General features: G+C 45.2%; 1 protein-coding gene across 4 annotated transcripts in view; it reads left to right on the forward strand.

Annotated features, from left to right (window-relative positions):
* The first annotated feature begins 3,804 nt into the window (after nucleotides 1-3,804).
* The window catches only part of LOC135312009 (uncharacterized), a 265,067-nt gene continuing 253,091 nt past the window's right edge, over nucleotides 3,805-15,780 (forward strand). Inside the window, exons 1-3 of one of the 4 annotated variants that reach the window (XM_064443701.1) lie at nucleotides 3,805-4,056; nucleotides 5,196-5,276; nucleotides 7,560-7,865. The gene's annotated coding sequence lies outside the window, so the exon portion shown is untranslated. Of the gene's footprint in view, nucleotides 4,057-4,751; nucleotides 5,277-7,559; nucleotides 7,866-15,780 lie in introns of those variants that run through there. The other 3 variants (XM_064443702.1, XM_064443705.1, XM_064443704.1) reach the window with 3 other exon arrangements.

Consider the following 15,780-nt stretch of genomic DNA (forward strand, 5'->3'; position numbering starts at 1 on the left):
GGGGGTGCCAGTCTCCACATCGCTGCGATAGCACTGACACGTGCCTCAAAATGACCATTGCGGCACTAACCATTGTGGCGGCTAAACGTTAAATGAATGTCATAGCCCCCAGAAAACACCCAGCTGGTGAACTTTAAGCAATTATATGTCTTCTTGGTAAATGTAATGGAACCTAAACAAGTTAATGTAAGTAATCTCTCAAAGAGATTAGAACAATCCTGTAAGTGCATTATCTCTGCAGGAAGGTTTCCTGTCCTGTGCAGCCAGTCTTGGTTTCAAGCCCCATTTATAAAATTAGCTGTACACTGATTTAATGTGGTAGCAAGACATGAAATAATGTTTTTAAAAGTAAGTAGAAGTTAAAGCCAAACAAACTTTGATTTAAAGTGAAGCACAGCTTTTGTTGTTGTTGTTCTTTTTAACAACAACAAATACTTGGTTCTTAAGGGAAGTGGTTGACTGTGTATCACTTAATGTTTCAGCAAAATGGAAAACTTTTCTGGAAGAATGTGGCCACCCAGCTTAAATACAGAAGAAATTGGATTGCATTCTCTGTCCAGTTTGACCTTTTGTATGATGATTTAATGACCTTTTCTGATCTTAAAAGTCCTGAATTTATGTCTAGAGTGAATTTCACTGAAGCCTTTCCTCAAGGAGGCCTGGGAAGCAGCATAAAAGTCATACAGAGACAGAAAGAAATCAGATAGCTGAGCCAGAAAGAAATTATGAATGTGGTTGCACAGTGGGGGAATCAAGGATTTAAAAACTAAACATGGGTAGTTTAGGCCACTTATTTGAGAACCCATTTGGGTCCCCATTATTTGGGAACCAGAAGACACGAGGTCACCACCATTTGGAAATGTTTAGATGTTGGCACACTATGGGTAATGTCTTCACCGTTGTGTTTTTCTTCAAACCAAAGCATGTGGTGCTGTCAGTAGATCCGCACTCAGATCCCTCCTACAGCTGCAGTGAAACCTAGATACAAAGGCAAAAAGAAGAATTAAAGATTAATGGATTCTGTGTTAGGATCATAATTATTATCCTTAGTTCTCCTCGAGGTTTAAACCTGTGTTAGGCTTTCTGTTATTTTGGAAGGGACCGATGTCAGGCAAAACAGGGTATTGCAATCCAGGTCATTCTACTTGCACTTTTTTTCATATTGGGACAACATTGGCAATAGATCCCCATAATTTCCCTGACACCCCAAGATTTACTAAGCTGAACATCACCGTGACATAAATTACCAGGTATTTTCTGACGCTAGGGTGTGAGGCATCTAGGGCTAAGGTTTTAATGTTTATCAAAACTAGATGCTGCCCAAAAGCTTTTTCAATGACCAACAGACCAAAGAGTAGGTCATGATCCGTGTGCAATATTTATCTTTCCACTTACAGAACACAGGTATCGTTATTAGTGCATTTTGTATCATAATTAAAAACGTCACTGTGTCTACTGACAGGCTACGAGTGTTGTTAGAAGGTGCTTCATTCCTCGTTAACTGTAAAATTATTTGAATTTCATCCATTCCAGATGTGATTTTTTTTTCTGTAATGTTTTTGACTTTTCCAAGTAATTTTCTACACTGTACAATTTCCATTTCATGTTAATTATAATCAATTGCTCCCTTTTTCTTGCTTCTTATGTATTCCTTTGTAATGTTTAATGCCTGCCTTTGCCTGGCCAATGAACCACAAAGGGCTTTTAACCGAATTTTACTGTCTTGACTGCAGATGGCCTTTTATCCATCAGATAAACTCTTCTACAAGAAACAGTAACTTTTGTGGAAATGTTTCTGATATATTTGCCCTTTTGATCAATATTTCTAATATTTCTCATTCCTCACTCAGCTGCTCAGCTACATGTTATCAGCTGTAACTGTCTTCTGTTTGTGCATACTGGATGCAATCAGGTGAGTTATGAGACCCTAGGTAGGGGTGGCCTCTTGTTCAATGATTAGTTAATCTTTATCCCTCATAATGAAGTAATAAGGTAGAGATATACCTTGTTTAAATACAGTTTGTACTAGAGAATTACAATATATGGGTTTTTGTCAGACACTTTTGCCCTTGCACATCCAAGGGCAGGAGGAGACGTGGACATAGGTGATCCCATTTATCCGCCCTACAAAGTCCAACTCGCCTGACAGGCCATGGGGCAAGTCACCATCCTCACAAATTTTCATCAAGTGATACCTCAATGCAAGATGTCTTGGATGTCTTACAAAACCAAAATCCCATGAAAACAGGAGCTACTTGTACAATTTCTGCATTTTCTAGAAAATGCTGCTGAGAGTAGTCCTTTAGAAGATGTCTGCCGGTTGTGCCACAATGCACATCCTTCCTTTGGGGCTGTCTGGGAAAGAGACCTAGCCAAAAACGAAATATGTGTTAACAGCAGAGTACGTGTTGGCTGGCCATTAATGTGCATTACTAAAAGTGTGCATGTGAAACGCAGAGAAAATAAGGATGGAAGTAAAAAAAGCAAAAGGGCTACAGTGGAGCCAATGTTCCTCTTCCACCATGAAACTGAAGGATTAAGAAAACAAGAGAGAGGGGGTAGAAAAAGTAGGATGGACAAAACAATGATGGAAATACTGTAGATGGAGAGAATAAAAATCCAGTAGTGAAAAAATTCAGAAATTGAGGGAAAGGAGAAACAGTCTGTAGAAGATTATTTAGGAGGGAATTGTAAAAGTGCTACGATAGTTATTCCAGAGCACACAATGCAGAAGGGCGGAAGAGGAAAGTTAGGTGAAAGGAAAGGTAAAGAAGAAAGGGTAGAGGGAGGCATTTCATATGTCTGGTGTTTCACCACATTATGCGTTATTATTTCACATCAGAAAGCTAGAATGAAATGCAACAGCAAAGTACGTTGCAGCAGAACGTAGGAAAACCACGTTGGAGAGCAACACACATTACATGCGGTGATGGAATAGGTGGGGGCAGAAGGGAGGAGCTGGGGGCGGTTTCTCTGGGGCAGTTGGATAAAAAAGTTGGTCCTGAGAGGGGAGTTATAAAACATTTTTAAGAACAAGACTTTGAGGCTGACAGCATTGGGTAGGAGGGAATGGTTTGAATGAAAGCTCCCAGACTAGGGAAGATGGGCAGGGGGGAAAGGAGCTGGAAGAAGGACAAGTTGGGCTGCCAGCGTGAACTGAAAGGAAATAGGAAAGGATGTAGGTGAGCAGGGGCTGTAGGTGCTGTCAACAGGACACCAAAGGATAAATACTGTGCCCTTCCTTCTCCTGTTTTTAACTCTTCTAAAAAACCCCACATCTCAGGATCATCCTCTGTTTTTTGGCTTTGAAAAACTAACCCCACCATGTTGGGTGTGGGCTGCTATTAATTACCAATTCCTGGTAACTTCTTCAAGGTTTCTTTTGGATTTAAGATCAAACAGCGAGCTGCAGTTGGGGCGCCTTCAGACCTGGTCAGCCTGCTTCAACGCGGCCCGGTGGCGGGCGGCACTGGGAGGGGGACAGCACTCAGGGGTGCCCCGAGCCTGTGCCGGCACACCCACGCAGCGCACACACTCACACGACACGCACCGTGCACGCCCACGCAGCGCCCACGCAGCACACACCGCGCACCCTCCACGCCCCCCTCCACGTGCACAGACACACACACACGTGCAGACAAAGGGCGGCAGATCCGCGTGTGGCCCCCACCCTCCCCCCGTCGCCCACCCGTCGTCACCCCCCGGCCCCGCCGCCCCGACGTGGGGGTCCCGCTCCGGGCGGGCCGCCCCGCTGCCCCCCTCCCTGCCCTTCGCCGAGCGCCGGGCCGGGGCGCTGGGAAGCGGGTGGGCACCAGAAAGTTAGGCACCGGGGAGGGGGCGGAGGGGCCGCTCCCCCGCGCCTTTGTTCAGCGCCGGGGAGAGGGACCCTCGGCGGGGCCGAGCCGGGCGCGCACCCACTCGCGCCCACCTCCGCGGCCCGGCCGGCAGCGTGAGCCCGTCCCGGGGCCCCGCCGTCGATACAGGGCCGGGGGGGTGGGAAGGAGGAGGAGGATTGAGGCGGAAGGTGTCTCTCCAGCCTCCCTCCCTCCCTCCAAGGTGAGTTGCAGCTCCGCTCCGCGCTTCTTTTGTCTCGGTGCGAGGCCGCCGCGCACCCCTGCCCCGCCCCGCCAAACTTTCGGCGGGGACTTCGGCGCCCCGACGGCGGCCCGCGGGCCGGGGCCGGGGCTGGGGAGCGGAGCCAGGGACCGGGGGCCGGGGCCGGGCAGGGGTGCGGGGGCAGCCGCTGTTTCCGCCCGGGGCCGCGTCGTGGCCGGCGGCGGCGCCCGCGGCGGGCGTCCCCGTGGGGGCGGCCGGAGGGCAGGTGAAGGGGCCGTGGGGCCGTGGGCGGCCCCCTCCTTCCCTTTTGGTTTCTTTGGGACGGATGCGGTCGGCCCCATCTCTGCGCTTTACGCAACAGGTAGGGATGCCAGGGCTGGCCGCGGCGGCGGTGGCACGGAGCCGCGGCCGGCAGCTTTCGGGGGGCTTTTTTGTTACGGTCTCTGGAAAAGTGCAAAGGGGAGGGGGAGGAGAAGCAACGGCGTTCCCAATTTCCCCTTCAGTTGTTTGTTTATGTACTTCCCGTGTCCGTGCAGAAAGGGTTCGTTTCGCAACTCCGGAGGGTTTTTTTTTTTTTTCATTTTTCTCTTTGCTTTCTTTTAAACTTATCTTTCTTTATGTCCTACGTTTGCCCGTCTCATTCCGAGAGATCAAACTGACCGAAACCAGATTCCCAGAGGCTTGTCCTCACTGACAGTCGGGGGAATCCAAACAAAGAGGTGCATCTACCGGAAATAATGATTTGAGAGATGTTTCTCTCCCTTTCCACCCCCACCCCCCCCATCCCCCCGCCTTGAATTAAATTGTTGTTGTTTTTTTTTTTTGTTTCTTTTTTTTTTTTCCTGGGAGGTTCAGTTCGAGGGAAGTTTTGCGCCGGGTCGGGGCCGAGGAGGGATGCAGAAGACGGAAAGTTGCGGCGGTGGGAGGAGGCGGGGGGCGAGGGCAGTGCGGGACCCCGGCTGCGCCCGGGCGGCGGGGGGAGCAGGGGCGCGGGGGACCTGCCGCCGCTGCCGGCTCTTTGTCTGCTCGGGCAACTTGAACAAAAGGAGAAACTCGGATGAACTCTCCATCTCTCCGTCTCCCGGGTTATCTCCTCTTCGGCAACTTTATCCGGAGAGATTTACTCAACTTTCTTCCAGCTCTCCTGCCGCTTAAAAGCGAACAGCCCCGCTTGTAGGCTCGTGAGGAAATCTGGTCGCACAGTTTAAAGAAAGGAGAAGGTACGTTTGGACTTCGGGCTTATTGTTCTTGCTCGGCTCCCTCGTCGCGCCCCCCCCTTCCCCGCAAGCTGCGCTCTGGGCCGGGAGTGCGCGGAGGAGGGAGGCTGCGGGCCAGCCGAGCCTTTTCTTTGTACTTTTCGGAGCACATGCAGGTATTTTTGGGGAGGGTAAGGCAGTCATTCCGCCCAACTCCTGTAATGCAGGCTGGGGGGCACTACTCGGGGTGGGGTGGTCTTGCCTTCTCCTTGTGTCTGCTTTGTATTTTTAGTGGTTTAACTTATTTCCTTTTTCTTTTTTTTTTTTTTTGGGGGGGGGGAAGATGTGGGCTCAGAGAGCTTTCTGGGCTGGGTTGTGTTTTTAAGAGTTGGAACAGAGGAAAGCTGAAGATAGGGAAAACTTTTTGGGGTTGTAGGGAGTCCTGGGGACCCTGGCCCAGGAGCCGGGGCTGTGGGGCTGGGCAGGGCAGCCCGCAGCAGGGGCGAGGTGGGGGCCCCGTTGGGTGCCAGCCTGGGCCGGGGGCACCGCCGAGGGTCACACGTCGCTGCTCTGGGACCATCCCAGGGGAGCAAGGTGCGCAGAGGTGCAGAGGAACAATTTTGGGGGAGGAAGGACCAGAGGGAGGACTTCGGTCTTCCGAATGTATTGATGATAGCGGAGGGGGAGAGTGGGAAGGGTCAGTGCAGGCTGGCTCTTCCTCGGCTTGTCTTCCCCTGCGCAGTGCAGTCCACTCGTCCCTTTGAAAAAGTGATAGTCGCCTTGGTTTTTGCTCGTCCCTTTGAAAAAGTGATAGTCGCCTTGGTTTTTGTTCCATTCTTTTTGGTATTCGTGCTTTCTAGAGCAAGCGTCGCAACTTCAGAAAACTTACTCATGTGCTCTTTGTACTTTTCTTAATTATCTTGATTCATTTAGCGTCATATTATTTCCCTTTCCATTTTTATGTGCTCTGTAACAACTGCCACTTTTTCACTTTTTTCATCCCAGTCCGCTACTTTCCCTTTCCTGTGTTATTTTCTTGTCCTAATTTGCCAGTTGTCCCTCTCCCTCAGATCTGTCCGTTTCAGAATTTCTGAAGTCTCTACTTTTCCACTTTCTATTGTCAGTCATTATCCTTCTTCCTGGTCCCTTTCCACCTATTCCTCCACCTATATGCTTGCTTGCATTTCCCATGAAAAGCTCCTTTTGTCAGGATCTTTCTTTTCATGCATGCGTAGATACGCTCAGGTTTCTCCTGATGTGACGCAAACATAAAAGCTTCTTCTCATTCCCTCTTCTAAAATCATTCTTCTGTGGTCTGCCCCACATGCATGTTACTCAGTTACACAGACGGAGCTTCTAGCAAAAATTCTTGTGCTTCCACCAGTATTCACCTTTTCCTTTATTCTGGTCTTTATCTCTGTGCACATGCATCTTCCAGTCTCTAAAAGCTTCTTCTAGTTCTTCTCCCTAGTCCTTAATGTAGAAGTTTCTTCTTTCCCCTTTCCCCCACTCCAGCGTGGCAGACCCGACGATGTTCTTCACATTGTTATTGCCTCCTGCGCAGAGTACTCAAAGTTTTCTCTCCATTCCTCATATTCCTCTTCCCAAATTAAGTGAAAATTTTCTGTTGGTACTTCTGCAGGAATGGGACAGCAGGAGTACCAGCATAGACAGGTGCAGGTTTGGGTGCTTTGGCTTGCTTCTTGGCTTTCTCCTTTCTGGGCCAGGCATCAACAGTGGTGCCCGTTGCCCAAGCCCTGGCTGCAGTAGCACATCCGCTGGCTGAGGTGCCATGGGGGGACACTGAGCCGGGGCTAAGGGGGGAGAAAAGATCACCATCAAGTTCTCTCCTCCACCATCCTGATAGGTTTTTCTTCAAAATGGTTGATGAGTTTTATTTTTGCCACTTGAGGCTTTTTTTGTCGACTTATTCTTTGCATGAGTTTTGAAATACCTGCCAGGGCAGTTGAAGGGCTTTTATATTACTTTCCTTTCCTGGAACTTCAGCGCTTTCTGTAATGTCAGGCTGCACAACATGTAGAGAAATATGAAAGCTTTTTTCTTAAAGCATTGAAAGTACAAGAACGACCGCATCCAGGTTGATTCTTCTGTTACACTCCAGCCTGGCGATGTTTTTAATGTGAAATGCCATCACCAGGCTTTGAGTTCAGGATATATCTAAGTCTGTGAAGAAATACGTGTTTGAAATTATTCAGAAGAGTATAACTTTATATTTGTATGCTAGTCCCTGAGTGGTGTGGCAGAGTTACTGTGCTAAACTAACACTCCTTCCTCTTATTTGAACAGGTCAAAACATGGTCGTCGGGAAGATGGGATGGTCGCCAAAACGTCAGTCTGTGATGGGTGCCATATTGCATTATTCTCTGAGTGGTGGAATACAGCTTGGGATTCTTCAGGGGTGGATTATGTGGTAGAAACTGTACTGTACAGCTGCTGAACGTCTTAACAGTTTGGATTCATGCGTAACTTAATGGGCTTTTGGAAGAAGTAGAAGAGCCTCTTGCCGAAACTTGAGGATATTGTGGAAAATGCTGCTGAGACCCATTTGGATTATATTGCCGTCTGACATGAAGGTCCTGCAGCTGATGAAAGGTATGGTTCTTCCCTGTTGCAAAAATAGTGTCTCCCGTACATCAAAATACTAAGCGCATCGTCTTTTTTTTAAACAAACTTGCTTTTAACCTTTTTTTTTTTTGTCTTTGCCTCACTGCTGATGCCTACCAATAGCTTTCAGTGGTGTAATCTGTCAGAAATGCCTTACTAATGTTTTGGCAATGTTTATATCTTAAATGTACAAGGGAAAACTGAACACGAATGTATTTTTGTTTTCAGAGTTAACCAATGTTTTCAAGGTAATGACTTCATTGGGTCTAGGAGTGCTTAGCAGCTCTAGAAAATCAGGCTAGTTAACTTTTAAGAAAACAAGTTTAAAAACAATTTAAACAAAGCATTTTCCACAATTATGATCTTCCAAATAGCCGACTTTGTTTAAAGGCATGTTACTATTTTAAGTTGGACTCAAGAAAATAACCTTCTATCATTTAACCTCTCTTCTTCCAAATAACAACAAAATTCTTATGGATGGCTTTTGGGGTGGGTGGGAGAGCAACTAGAAGTATTTAACGTAAAAATTCAATGAATTCTTTTGTTTCATGTGTTTTTAAAGTTTTGATTTAAGGCTTCTTGCAGAGCATGTTTGCATCCTGAATGTCCTAGTACTGTGAAAGTCTATTGAATGCAGAGAGTGTTCAGTTTCCTTGTTATTGTATAACTGTTGTACAAAACCAATATGAAAAGTAGAGGAGAAAACAAGCTGTTAAAGAGTTACTAATGAATAATAAATTGTTCTTGAATCTAGATTAAGTGTTAATCCAATGGTGAGGAAATCATTGAGCCCCTTAGTGAACTATGAAAATTGCGAAGCCAATTTTAAAACTATTTAAAATCTGATCCTTTTATACCTGTTTTGTGCACTTATTTATAGCTGAAAACGAATGACATGAAAATAGTTGGTTTTGCTGCATATTTCAGCTCATCTGATTGGTTCCAGCCATTACCATATGTAGGGCAGACAAGTATTCATAATCTTAAGAAAAGTGCTGAGCTGGTTGGCCTACTTTAGAGCAAAACAGAAATCTGAATGAATAATCACTTGTTATCCATTCCAGTTGTAAACAGAGATACAAGAAGCAATACAGTCCTAGTTTCCTGGTTCTGACTGTGTTTTAAAAAAGAGCTACCCTTAAATTTCTCGATTACTGAGGATAAGCTTTTTGTTACATACTGAACTCAATGTACATTTAGATTTCCATTCTTAATATTGTTCTTCCCTTGCACTATTTTTGAACTTTGCATTACTTAAGTTAGCCATATGAAAGTCTTTATTTTGAAGTCTTGAAAAAGGAAAGTCTTAGGCTGTTTGTGAAAAGAGGAAAAAAAGGATAATAAATGGATTGTGCTGGATAAAAATATTTAGAGCTGCTATCTAGTGTCACCTAGGAAAAGAAGCCCAGTCATTAATTTTCTGTATTTAAAGGAAACCCAAACTGTGATCCTTTTTTCTTTCTGAGAATATTTTCTCCTTGTTCAGTTTCTTCTCAGGCACTTGCCACTCTTTAGGAAAACTAAACTGGACAGAAAAGGCACACTTCATTTATCTGCGTGACAGCCACTCATTTTCATCAACACTGAAAAGTGAAGTGAATTTTGACTTACAGCTCATGCAAATGGAGACAACTCCTTTGCTTAGTCTGAGAGTTTGTGTAGATTGAATATCATCATCGCCATAGGATTCAGGATATATTATGCAAATTATTAGATATATTTGTGTTTGTTTATACCTGGAATATTTCAAGTGTTAATAACTTGGTGACAAAACTGTTAAGATTTAAAGAGGGGGAATATAATTTATCTGTCTTCAAATTTCTTTGGACTATATCCAATAAAATGAAAAGAATTCTCATTTTTGGAGATAAGATCTGCATAGAGAGAGGAAGAGTAGGGCCAGCTAGGAGACATTTAGCATGGTGGTTCCCAGCTGGTAGGTGTGCTGCATTGGTGGGAGGAGAGACCCTTGCAGGGCTTGCAGAGACAGGGAAAATGCATTTTGCGGGCCCTGGCTGGAGTATCCCTGTACCTTTCTCCTGGGAGCAGTCCCAGCAAAAGGGGCAGCAATGGCAGGCGGGGAAGGGGATGGATGGGGGCTGAGTGCTGTGGGAAAGGAGCAGCAGCTCAGCCCTGGGAGGGGCAATGGGGAACACCTGCCTTAACTGGGGTAGGAGGCAGTCTTGCTGCTTTCAGTGGGGGCTGGCTGTGAGGAGCTTGGGAGCTGCTGCTTGAGAGGAGGGTTTCATGTGTGTGCTCTAAAGTGTGTGAAAAGGGTTGTTCCTGCGGTTTTTGTCTCTGGTTACAACAGGGACATTGCTTGCTTTGCTTGTGACTGTCCTGGAAGGTGATGGAAGTCCTTGCAGGTGTGCTGGGCAGTATGGGCTTGGGGATGAGCTCTGAACTCCCCCTCACAAGCCTGCCCTGGGATGTGTCATTGTTAGCTGGTAGCAGAACTTACACCTAAACCAAATTAAACCAAATCCAGACAGTCTGAGCAGTGGTTCCTCCTTTGAACTGTGCTCTCAGTTAAGAAGGTCTTCTAGCCACTGTACTTTGTTGCATGAGAAAGGGTCTTGCTCCATGTAACTGAAGTGAGAGTAACCATCGGGATGTCTCAGGCCAGTGGAGCACGAATGCGGAAGAGATTTAACAAGCTGTAAGAAGTGCTTTTACAGCGTGTTGTGGGTAGGTGAATTGCAGTGTTGGAGTTGTGTGTTGTGAAGAACGGGCAAAGGAGAAAAGGGCAGGTTTTGTAACTTTTACATTTTTAGTTAGCAGATGGAGGAGGTGTGGTATAAGGAGTAACTTCTGTCCATGAACATCTAGGAAGGTAGAAAGGAAAATGCAATAAGGACTCTATTTTTCTGATTGTTCCTTCCCTTTGGTTGAAGTGATTTTTTTGGTGGCATGAACTCCAGAATTCCCAAGTGAGTTAGAAATTTCTGTAGACCCACGTGTACCCCACTGGTTCTTGATGCAAAATGGAGACAGGGGTGCTTTCCTGAGGGCCCACTGCCTTTCACCCCTCCAGTGGGAGGCCCTGCTCCTGGCAGCGCAGGACAAAGGAGCTTCCTTCTCTGGAGGCTTTACCAGAGCGTCCTCCTCGGGGTGCCAAAGTATGGTTTGACTCTTGAGTAAAATTTTGGGAGAAAGCTTTTGAAAATATGATTGTTAGTCCCTGAAAGGGCTCCCAGAGAGTATTGTGCAAGTAGGAGGAGGATGGCGGCATGGTAAGCAGTGACTTTGTGCTCCTCACTGGGAAGATGAGGTAGAAGCTGTAGGACAGGGCATATTTCTAGAACAAAGATGGCTTTGTAGCTTTGTTTCCATAGAAAATGGTATTGATAACCATGTCTGCTGGGTTGTTGTTTTTTTTTTTTTCCTCTTTATTTTGATCAATGCTGGTTGAATCTCATGTGCTTAATCTTACGGCTTCATATAGTAGAAATTATAATTGCAAATATGACATTTTCTTTTTTTTTATTTCTCTCCTGTCATTTGTTTGCCAACTTCTCAGGTAACCTGAGGTACAATAATCTTACAGAAAATCAGTATAAGGATTGGAGTATGGCTTGTTTCTTTTTAGCTTGTGTGAGCGAATTTTGTGAGGGAGGTAGAAGAAAGTCAGCCAAGGTTGGAAAGAGAGAGTTGCCACTTGAAATTTGGGGGTGGGGGTGTTATACTCCCCCATTCTATTACACTTATAATTGAGAAATTGCATGAACACTTATAATGGAAAGGAAACTTCCAATGTATGAGCTGCTTTCTGTAAAATGCTATCAGTTATGTCAGGATAGAGGCATATGGTGTCTGGAGTGGTTTTCTTTCTCTTGATTGGATTTATTTTATGTAGTAAGAAGCCTTCCAATTCACTAATGGATTCTATTTTTTTCTTGTATTGTCATAACATGAAATTTATCACAAACTGTTTGCGAAGCCTGACATAGGGTGCTATTGTAGTATTGTGCTTGACACCTTGACCTTTCGTTGATTAGAATGTGTAGATGTGTTTGGGTTTGGTAGGGGGAAATGGATAAGCTAGGGGGATTAAGAATATTTTAACACATAATTAATTGTGGTCTTCCTGTGAGGACAGGGAGAGTACTTCCCTTGAAAGGTTATGAGACTACTGCAAGTGTAGATTCTGTATTCATATCTGTAAATATTGTAGATTAGTGAGAATTTCATTCTGTACAAAGAAGAGAAAAATGCTTATAACTAATCGAAGTGTGCATGCTCCTGCTAAAAACAGTAAAATTATTAATCTTTTTATACATAAAAACTAAAAAGAAGCTACACTTGTATTTAGGAACAATGTTGCCACCTCATGAAATGTACTGCATTTTGATACATATTAAGTTCCAGTATGAATTTTTCTGTCGCTTCTGTGTGTGTGTGTGTTTGTTGTTTTTTTAACTGTTTGTAAGGCAACTCGTTGCGTGTACAAAAAGCTTTAAGTCCTGCATGGGGAAATGAGCGTGGTGTTGCTTTGGATGTCGGCATTATTTCTCCTTCAGAGATAAGGGAGAGCGGTGAAGTAGGACCATGAATGTTTGCATGGGACTCCTTGCAGGCATGGGAGGCGGGTGGGTGTGGAGGGGGAAGGCATGTGGTTGTCATAAAACTTCGTAAGTGGGCAATGGGAGCGGGTATTCTGGGCAGACAAGGATGGAGTTTGACTTAGTTGTGAGCCAGTGATGATTGGTGTGGGAAGGAAGTGGTGAGGCATCTTGAAAATGAGGGCTAGACACTAGTGACTGCTGTCATAGAGAAAGGAGAGGTAGATTTTGTGGGAATGGATGAGAAGCCATTTGTCGTAATTTATGTGTCTGGAGGCCTGTGCCATCAGAGCATTTCTAATGGGAAAATGTAGTGAAATCTTTAAATGGCCATAGCATAACTTTGTAATGGTTTTAGCTGGGATAGAGTTAATTTTCTTCACTGCAGCTGGCACAGTGCTGTGCTTTGGACTTTGTATGAAAACAATGTTGAGATAACACACTGATGTTTTGGTTGTTGCTGGGTAGTGCTTGTACTAGTCAAGGACTCTTCCAGCTTCCCATGCTCTGCCGGGTGCACAAGAAGCCGGGAGGGGAGGGGGCACAGCTAAGAGAGCGGATTCAAACTGGCGAAAGGGATATTCCATATCATGTAACGTCATGCCCAGTATGTTAACTGGGAGGAGCTGGCCGGGGGAGGAAAGCAGCAATCGTGGCTCAGGGACCGGCAGCATCGGTCGGCAGGTGGTGAGCGGTTGTATCATTTGTGTTTCAGTTTTTTCCCCCTTTTCCCTTTCCTTTTAATGATATTATCATTATTGTTATTATTATCATAATCATTATTAAAATTATTACTTTATTGTAACTATTAAACTGTTCTTATCTCAACCCACAAGTTTGTGTTTTGCTTTTGCTCTTCCAGTTCTCTCCCCCATCCCACAGGGGTGGGGGGAGTGAGCGAGCGGCTGCGTGGTGCTTAGCTGCCGACTGAGGCCGAACCACGACAGTAGTTTTTGGCACCCAACATGGGGCACGAAAGGTTTGAGATAACAGTTGCTGGTCACAGCATTGATTCATCTGTTCTCAATATTAGTTTGTCCAGTCTATACCATGCTGATTGTGAAGTACATGTTAAAAATTGCTGTTGTTTTTTGTAGTTTGCTGTGCTTTGCAGTGGTTAGAGATGTTTTGCCTAGGAGATTTGTTATTAAAACACTGGCCTTGGGTGTTATCAGTTATTTGGGTCTTGCATGGAAGCTGGTACTGTACTTCGGCTACCACCTCATGGAGACAATTAGCAATTATACCTCCTCCTCTGAGAGTTTTTTTAGGGAGGAAATACAGAATGGCACCTTAGCTACCATCTTATATAATGCCTTCTCCTTCATTACAACAACTTTTCAGTATCTTGAACATCCTTGGGTAGTTAAGATACATCTGCTGGTATTGCTTTGGCAGATGGTTTCAGTTCTGTCTAAGGTTAATAAGCAGTTTAAGAATATCATCCAGAGGTCTGCCCCAAGGCTGGATAGCTGTGTGTGGCAGGGTATGTGGGATAGTATGGGCAAATGCCTAAGGTGGTGGGCGCCCCCCGTGACGTGGGACTTCACCCCTGAACAAGTGCAGAATCCTGAAAAATTTGTAGAGTATTTGGAGGAAGTATGTTGTCACCCTGGCAATTCCAGAGATACAAATCACTGCAGTGTGCTGGGGCCTAGCCCATGCCTTTCGAGCCCTATTTAACACTATTCAGTACCCTCAAGGGGAAGAGAAGGCCTCTGGATCTAAAAAGACAAAGACAAGGAAAGCGACAAGCACTGTGGCCACTCAAACCCCCATGACAGACACTGCAGCTACTCCAGCCCTGGTGAAAAAGCACTGTCGTGATTCAGCCTCAGTCGGCAGCTAAGCACCACGCAGCTCACTCCCCCCACCCCTGTGGGATGGGGGAGAGAATTGGAAGAGCAAAAGCAAAAAACAAACTTGTGGGTTGAGATAAGAACAGTTTAATAGTTACAATAAAGTAATAATTTTAATAATGATTATGATAATAATAACAATAATGATAATATCATTAAAAGGGAAGGGAAAAAGGGAAAAAACCAGAAACACAAACGATACAACCGTTTACCACCTGTCGACCGATGTTGCCAGTCCCTGAGCCACGATTGCTGCTTTCCTCCCCCGGTCAGCTCCTCCCAGTTAACATACTGGGCATGACGTTACATGATATGGAATATCCCTTTTGCCAGTTTGAATCAGCTCTCTTAGCTGTGCCCCCTCCCCTCCCGGCTTCTTGTGCACCCGGCAGAGCATGGGAAGCTGGAAGAGTCCTTGACTAGTACAAGCACTACCCAGCAACAACCAAAACATCGGTGTGTTATCAACATTGTTTTCATACGAAGTCCAAAGCACAGCACTATGCCAGCTGCAGTGAAGAAAATTAACTCTATCCCAGCTAAAACCATGACAAAGTTATAATAGAGGTTATACTGATCTCAGGGATCAGTAGTATTGGTTTCTTTTTGGTGTGTGATAAAATTGTGTCTGTTTAATGCTGTACAAGAAAACAATGTTAACTTTAGCTTTGCATGTTTTGAATTAAATTTGCTCCCAAAATAACTGCAGGCTTCAGTTAGCTGCTTCTGTTTGGCTTTGTAATACTGTGCAAGGCAAAAATTCATTTAGGTAAGTGGTTCAGGAATTGCATATGTTGTTTTGAGATTATCTCAGAGGTGAGACTTTGTGTCGCTGCTTGTTTAGTTATCTTTCAGGATTTGCAAATGGGTTTTTGGTTGGTATCAGTGTTGCTCTGTGCATATATGTTCTGAAAATAATAAAAGTTGTGATGTCTCCAGAATGCCTAAGAAGGTACCCTAGATTATGCGGCAAACATTGAGGTGTATCTAAGCAACTCACTTCTTTTGTGCAGTCTGGTGTAGGGCCATGCAGGGCATTAATTTAGGCCTGTAAACTACTTTAACTGTATAATGGTGCTGCTGGACTTGATCTATTAATTGTTGCTTCTCAGCTGAGCCTGCATATAATGTGGCTTCAGCTCTGCTGGTGCTGGAGTTGACCTGAGCTGGTGGTAGCTCAGGGGGCTCTTCCCTGGGCTCCCTTGTGGGGTGTGGACATGGACTCAGTTGGGCTTTGTAGGCAGGCTGTTATTTAAAGGCTTTGGGCTTCAAGTGTTGGAAACTTTGAAGGTGTTGGAAGAGACACTCTTCCCCTTACAGAAGATGCATAGCCTTATTGGTAAAAACCAGAAGATTTAAGATAGATGATGAAAGGTGTGCTGTCTCTGGGGCTTAAGTTTGCCATATTCAAGGTTTTATAATGCAATATAGGCAGCAGCTTCATTCATTTGAGCTCCTGGACTGGACCTGTGGAGCATGTTT

This window comes from Phalacrocorax carbo, chromosome 2, assembly GCF_963921805.1.
Source record: "Phalacrocorax carbo chromosome 2, bPhaCar2.1, whole genome shotgun sequence".
Lineage (NCBI taxonomy): Eukaryota > Metazoa > Chordata > Aves > Suliformes > Phalacrocoracidae > Phalacrocorax > Phalacrocorax carbo.